Source organism: Mytilus galloprovincialis, chromosome 9 (genome assembly GCF_965363235.1).
Source record: "Mytilus galloprovincialis chromosome 9, xbMytGall1.hap1.1, whole genome shotgun sequence".
Classification (NCBI taxonomy): Eukaryota; Metazoa; Mollusca; class Bivalvia; order Mytilida; family Mytilidae; genus Mytilus; species Mytilus galloprovincialis.
This window is the reverse complement of record NC_134846.1, coordinates 93,417,825-93,425,404: the sequence shown is the minus strand read 5'-3', so window position 1 is coordinate 93,425,404 and position 7,580 is coordinate 93,417,825. Positions and strand designations below refer to the sequence as shown.

Sequence of the window (7,580 nt, the reverse complement as noted above, 5' to 3'; positions counted from 1 at the left end):
AAATAACAATATATTTGTAAAATAATAGCATGAGAACTGGGGCCTGTTTATCGAAACTGTCTCAAGATCGATCCTATAAGATATTCCTAGGACAGAAATTATGATAACATTAGGACCGACTTACGACATGTCTCAGAATGCACATTGAAGCTATCACTACTGGACGAAAAAACAACTGTCCATACCAGTAACAGTCGTTGTACGACTGTCTTAGTCTGTAAAAGACAAGTAATGACTGTCAAATCTGTCATATTTCGTTGCAACAGTTCATTTATGCCTGTCCCAACTTTTCTACGGGTTGTGAAAGTCAAAAAATGCTACCATCAGTCATTTCAGAACTGTTGCAGTGGTTTACGGTGTTGTCACAGTCAAAATCTATTTATTACAGTCTTTCTAATAGTTGTGGCAGTTGCATAATGTCCGTCCCAACCTTTTAATAGTTGGGACAGTTAAAATTTGTTTGTGTCAACTTTTCAGACGTTGATGCAGTCAAAAAATGTTTGTCACAACGTTTTTAGAGTTGGGACAGTCGTTAAATGTTTGTTACAACTTTCTAAAGGTTGGCACAGTCATTAAATGTTTATTACAACTTATAAAAGGTTGACACAGTCGTTAAATGTTTAAAACAAACACTTCATAGGTTGATACAGTCGGTAAATGTTTTAATACAAATATTTTAGCGTAACGGTAGTCCATCAGTGTAAAAAAAAAATCACGTCTGACCCGGCTCTCAAGATTTGATTTTGTTGTGAAATAGTCCATTACTTATACTATTATCGTCTATCGGGCGATTGTAAACTTGTTTTGCTGTTTATTCACTTATTTTGCGATCGTTGTTTGTCTTTTGTCGTTTTCCATTTATTGCCATAGCATTGTCCGTTCATTTTTGACAGTCATGTGCGTTTGACTTTAAATAATCCTTTTGATATCCTTACTTTTTATTTTATAATATCTGTTTTATAACATTTTCGTTCATAACTGGTTTTAAAAACCAGAAGCTTTCGTTTAAAATAGAGTTTTAATATTATTGCAGAAGAATGAGAAGATGATAATGGATTCATTCAAATTCATATTTGATAAATTCTGCGCAATAGAAAAATGTACAAGGGTGTACCTGAAATAAATTTAAAGATTATGACTAAGTTACCAATATTGTACAGCATAATAAACCCGTTTTAATTCGAATTACACCAAGAGGGACATTTCCGATGATTAAAAAATAATTAGTAAAATCTGTCAAGTTTCATTAAAAACGGAAAACAATTCTTCACCGTAAACGATTTATCCACTTTAATTTTTTGTCGGCAAAAAAACAAAAAAACCGGGACCTCAGGTCGGCAAACTATATTTTTACACAGGTAACTACAGATGTTAGACCACATGTTCAATAATCTGAGCTGGAAAATACAATCGGTGAGTAGAAATTATCAATATTTTAAAGCATGTCTATCGAATAATCATGGATTCATAATTTTGAAGGGAAAATGTGCACATTTGTCGGCTTACAGACCTTACAATGTGTTCTCATTGGCGGATCCAAAGGGGGGGGGGGGGGGGGGTTCCAAGGGTTCGAACCTCCTTTGTTTTGGCCGCTCAATGCATTTAAATGGGGACATATCGTTGGACCCCCCCTTTTTTAGAATGGCTGGATCCGCCTCTGATCCTACGGAATCTATATTGAGATACTCCGATAGGCTATATATAGCTATGAATCGACGTTATATATTACCACACTCGTGCATAGTTGCATGTTCCAGGGAAAATATAAGCTTTGAGCCACCTTTAAGCTTCAATGTTAAAGTTGTGCTTCATAATAAATCATTAAATACCCCCCCCCCCCCCCTCCCTATTATCATGCGTATGTCATTTATTCCCTTAATTATTTTGCATACATCACCCTGAGTGGAATACATAAAAGGTTACTCTATATCTTCCCCTTTTTTGTGGGAATAATTTGGTCGATTATATAGGGAATCACTCAAGCATGACTGGATCCGTGACCCTAAGGGCAGTCAGGGGCCCTGTCCCTTATGAAAAGTTCTGGATCTGCCACTGACCATGCTGACCTATACATCATATAGTGTACATATTGTATGTTAATGTATTGCTAACTCGGGTCATAAATTTGCATGAAATACTTGTCACTGGACATTTTATAACCAACAACCAACCGATCTTTACATGTACGTATCCATATAAATGTGTTTCTTATCATGCTTATGCTGGATTACTAGTATTTCCCTAGTTTTGCTTTATCAGCTGATAGTTTTTGTTCTATTTAGAATGCATTGTGACGTCACGATTTCGATAAAAAAAACATGCATAGTACAAACACATATGATTTGATCATAAAATGTTAAGAAAATTATTAACTTTAAGATTAAATAGTGACTTATTTAGCAAGTGTCCATTTTCATTTAGATTTTAAATAATTCTCAAATCATGGACAACAAAACATTAATATATTTGATAATAGCATGCATATGCCAGGCATTGAAAGTGAATAAATATTTTAAAAATGGTTTAAAATAGCATTAATCATCAAAATAAAACAATATTATTAAATTAATGTTCCTGAAACAAGGCACAGAGTCATAAACAGTTGCCATTTAAACACAGTTGATTAAACAAATTGTGCTAATTCAATTAGTTATAATTGTTTTATCATGTACTACATTGTTTAAAAAACACATATTAAAAGAGCAAAGCTAGCATCATAATTTTATTCTTTTTAGATTTAAAATAGAATTTATATTAAATCACTATAATTTGTTAATACTTTGAACCCAAACTATATATTTTCATGTGAAATTTTTATATAAATTGTGCCCTGTTAGCATTGTTTTTCAAAATTCATTTGTGCCATACATGTTATCTAACTTACAAGTAGTAACATTCAATGGTCATTATATTTATTCCGCAATGATTAAGGACCTTCTAATCATAAGTCATATATATTTTTTGACACACATTCAATTGTGTTTTGGTTACTTTATTGTTGCCTATTAAACTGTTGGGTTGATGCATCATTGATATATCCCACATCTCCTATGATCATGTGCATTCACATACGACTGCAGATTTTTTGCATTTTTTACATAATCATGATAATTATTTTATGTAAACATTCAATATGTCAGGAAAACATAACAAAAAAATCTATCTGTATGCATATTTTTTTATGTTAACATGGTATAAACTTTTTAAAAGTATTTTATGAAGCTCAAAATATTTTTTATAGATATAGTATTATCCAGTAAGTTCTCATAAAATTTACTGTGTTAACTGCATTGTATGTGTTGTATCTACTAATTTAGTCTAAAACAAATTTTTTTAATTCAAATTCAAAATTAACAATTAAAATATTTGTATTTACTGAATATGACCATGCAAATGTGACATTAAAATAGGTAATAATCAGGATGTTAACACTGGATATGCGATAGGTAATAATCAGAAATTCTTATATACATGATCTAGCTAATATACAAATTAAGACACAATAGTTTATTGCCCTGGGGGATGATATTTAAACTGTCATTGGTATAATGATACAATTTTATAATAATGTTCACAAATTATCATGATTTAAATTGTCCTCTTCAAAATTTTGATAACTTTTACAAAACAAATTATAATTTAAGAAAAGTATGAAACAGCAGGATATATATTATTTGGGATATTAAAATGCAAATTTTAAAAGTAATCTGAATATTGATTTATTAAAATAAAATTGGGTAAATAACTAAATTAAATAAAAAAGTGAGCTTCAAAGCATTATTTAATGCAAGCTGTTATAACAAATGAATAAGTAAAAAGTATTCAGGGTAACACAAAAGATGTAAAAATTATTAAACTCAAGGATTTAAAACATTAACTGGGATGGTTAAGTCTTGGAACAATATTTTTACATCACAAAGGTTTATTCATTATATGCACTGGACAAAGGTAAAGTCAATATCATCTACATGTATATAGTAACAGGGCATTTATTTATTTTATTTTTTTGTTCCTTAAACTTTTCTTTGTCATGTTTGTAGTACCAATATATTTCATATTAAATCATAAACATAATTAAAATAAACAAAAGAAATAACCTGTTGTGTTTTAGAGAGGAATAACTATGTCCATGATGTCTGACTTTAAAGAATTGATGAAAAAAAGTATGGTGTGAGCCTCAATGAGACAGTAACCCTTCAATGAAAGTACACAATCACACTTAACAAATCATTAATGCAGGAAAAAAGACAATACTATATAGAATTTAGACCCCCTTAAAAGATTTATTTTTCTTGTTAATAGGGACTTGAAAATAGAATTGTATTAGTGCTAGAATTTTTTGGTCAATCAAATGAGAAGTGCTAGTTTTATCTAGGTAAATACAGTTATTGTAATTAACTTTCTTATTATTGCACAATGTATATACATGTAGTATTATATATTTATTATTAGTTAAACATTTACTGTACTTAAGTCTAAATGTATATTTTATTTTGTAGAATCATACTGAATATGTATTGGTTTGACCATGATTCCCACTTTAATAGAATATGACACCTGCTAGTACATGTGCACTTTGATGCATAGAAAATATAGATGTCACTGAGTCGCTGTATAGCTGCAAATTGTGAAACAATGGATTAATTCATTATTTAATGCTAGTTATCTATTGTTTTTGGAAATTATGAATATGGCGTGCAGCATTATTCCATGATGATAATGTGATGTTCTGATTAAATTGGACAAGAAGAAAATTGTGCCTTGTACAAATAGGAAAATTACAAATTGTATTAAAGGAGGACCACATTACTGGAGGACTAATTACCTTGGATTATCATGATCAATTGTGAATTTGGAATAACAAAATTTGGTAGTTGCAGTGAATATTAATAGTGCGATCATACATGTACATTATTTCTGAATTCCATGAATACCCAGGATAACTATTCATTTGAAATAGCAATTTGGAATAATGAAAATGCATAGTTTCAGTGAATACTACTAATAATAGTGCATCATTTCTGAATTCATGAATACTTTTAATTAGTGGATAATCAGTCATTTTAATATATTAACAATATGGATAATGTGAATTTCTAGTTTCAGTGAAATTAACAAAACAGTACATGTATATCACATCTGAAGTTTATGTTGGCATTGCAATTGTTAACTACCGCCAGCATGTCCAGGGTGTGTTAAAAGATCTTAACCAACTATGAGGGTCTCGTGCAGTCCGTGTCAATTGTTTAGAGTCAAATGACTGCTTGCTGTACTTAAATTATTAAAGTCTGAATTAGAATTAAATAAAAATCTTAATTAGCATGATTAGTCATGTTAGTGGCCAAGTGTTCATGGTTTTTGAAACAAATAAACCATGCACGTACATTAAAGTATAATTTTATTATCCCTCCTGCAACAAAAGTTGAAGTACATGCATGCAAGCCAAGAAATATGTATTACAATCTGGTAGTGGCTACAGCATGTACAGCGTACCGTTTTGTATTTAAGCTTCACCAGATACATTTTAGAAGCTGAAATGCCTGGATACTTCCTTTAAAATGTTATGAAGTTTCTGTTATTGATTTGTTCATTGCACTTCACCTAGTTTTCATGGTACACTACATGTACATGTAACTGTTTACAAAAAAATATTACTGTTTGAACAGTCACAGTGAAATACACTTGAAGTCTTAAATGTATAACGTATGTATATTAATTGAGTTACTGGATTAATTGTTATGGTATCTTGAAAGGTGTACATGTCTCAGTGTCTGTCAGGCAGGGTTGGCCTGATCCTGACTTCATTTCATGGATCAGTGATTAAGGTTACTTCAGTTACATGTAATTTGTCAAGTTTGTTTCTCACACATGTTTAAAAATACTACAAGCAGTAGGAAAAGTAGGTCAACTATATTTGGTTTATGAAATGAGTGTAAGGTGAATATGTCTAATTGCAAGACTTACATCAGACTTTGACCCCAATGAAAATGTCATGGTTCATTGAACAATGATTAGTTTTTGTGGTTTGATCTATTTTCAAATGTTTCTCAGATGCTACAGTATAAACTACATGTACATGCATGACATGTATAGGATCACTATTTTTGGCATATTATTGGATATTCATAAGTTAGTTTTCATGGTTTGGATGTTAAGAATGTTAAGTCTATTTCACAGACAGTATAAATCACTAAATTTTGGGTATGATGGGTATGGAATGTCAGTTTGTAGGGTGTACATCATCTAGCTGTCTGGCATGGTTAATTTGACTGCAACTTTATTTCCAAAGGTTAATGAAAATTGAAAGTTTATGTGATACTTGTACATGTAGTAAAACCTTCATACATGTAGGCAAAGCAGAGATGACATTTCAGCATTTGAACAGTCACTCTTGTTTACATCTGACACCAGTGATCATGTCTACATCTTGATTATACACATGTACAGTAGCTGCTTTTTGATAACAAAAGTCTGACAACTATTAACAATTGTTATAATTCATTTGATAATACTAGGTATTTTAGTCTTGTATAACATATACCGGTAAAAAAGAAGATGTGGTATGATTGCCAATGAGACAACTATCCACAAAAGACCAAAATGACACAAACATTAACAATTTAAGATAACCGTACGGCCTTCAACAATGAGGAAAGCCCATACCACATAGTCAGCTATAAAAGGCCCTGATAAGACAATGTAAAACAATTCAAACGAGAAAACTAACGGCCTTATTTATTTTAAAAAATGAACGAAAAACAAATATGTAACACATAAACATAAACAAACGACAACCACTGAATTACAGGCTACTGACTTGGGACAGGCACATACATAAATAATGTGGCGGGGTTAAACATGTTAGCGAGTTCCCAACTCTCCCACTAACCTGGGACATTGGTATAACATGTATACTGTATGATAACCAGAATAAGGAGATGTGGTATGAATTTCATGAACCGTAAACCAAGACGGGGATCTCCATGGATGAACATTGAACGATGGAGGAACTTCAAGTGAAGTGATGTAATTGTTAGTAACTGTACATCCTTCAACAATGAGCAAAATCAGTTCCCCATAAGTGTGATAATGAAAAACCTATAACAGGCCTAGCTATATTAGATAATGTAACACCGTGTAAACAAGTTCAGATGAGAAACCCAAGTTGGATTTTTATACCATGTATTCAAAAGCAACATTGATACGTCAGTGATGACAAATATAATATTGTGGTTAATCAAAGACTTGTACTATAATAGTTGATCATCTGCCCTTTAATATTCATGTTTTTCTACAAATCAATTCTATCTGCTTTTGAATAAATGCCTTCTTAATATATATTCCAAGATGTTAAGCAACATTTTCCCATTGTTTTCCATAAACACAATAAGCATTACAAAGTCATACATGTATAACGCACTAAACCATTATAGGTCAATGTATAGCCTCAGGCGCGGATCCAAAGGGGGGGGGGGGGTTCTGGGGGTTTGAACCCCCCTTTTTTGGACGATCAAGGCATTTGAATGGGTACATGTAATTGGAACCCCCCTTTGTCCTGGGTTAGTAACAACTCCTTTTTA

The 7,580-nt window shown here is 31.6% G+C and overlaps 1 long non-coding RNA gene across 1 annotated transcript; it reads left to right on the top strand.

The window, feature by feature from the left end:
- Positions 1–880: 880 nt before the first annotated feature.
- Positions 881–5,320, top strand: LOC143046387 (uncharacterized). Its single transcript, XR_012969153.1, has 2 exons — positions 881–1,413; positions 4,500–5,320. It is a non-coding gene; the product is annotated as an uncharacterized LOC143046387 (long non-coding RNA).
- Positions 5,321–7,580: the final 2,260 nt, after the last annotated feature.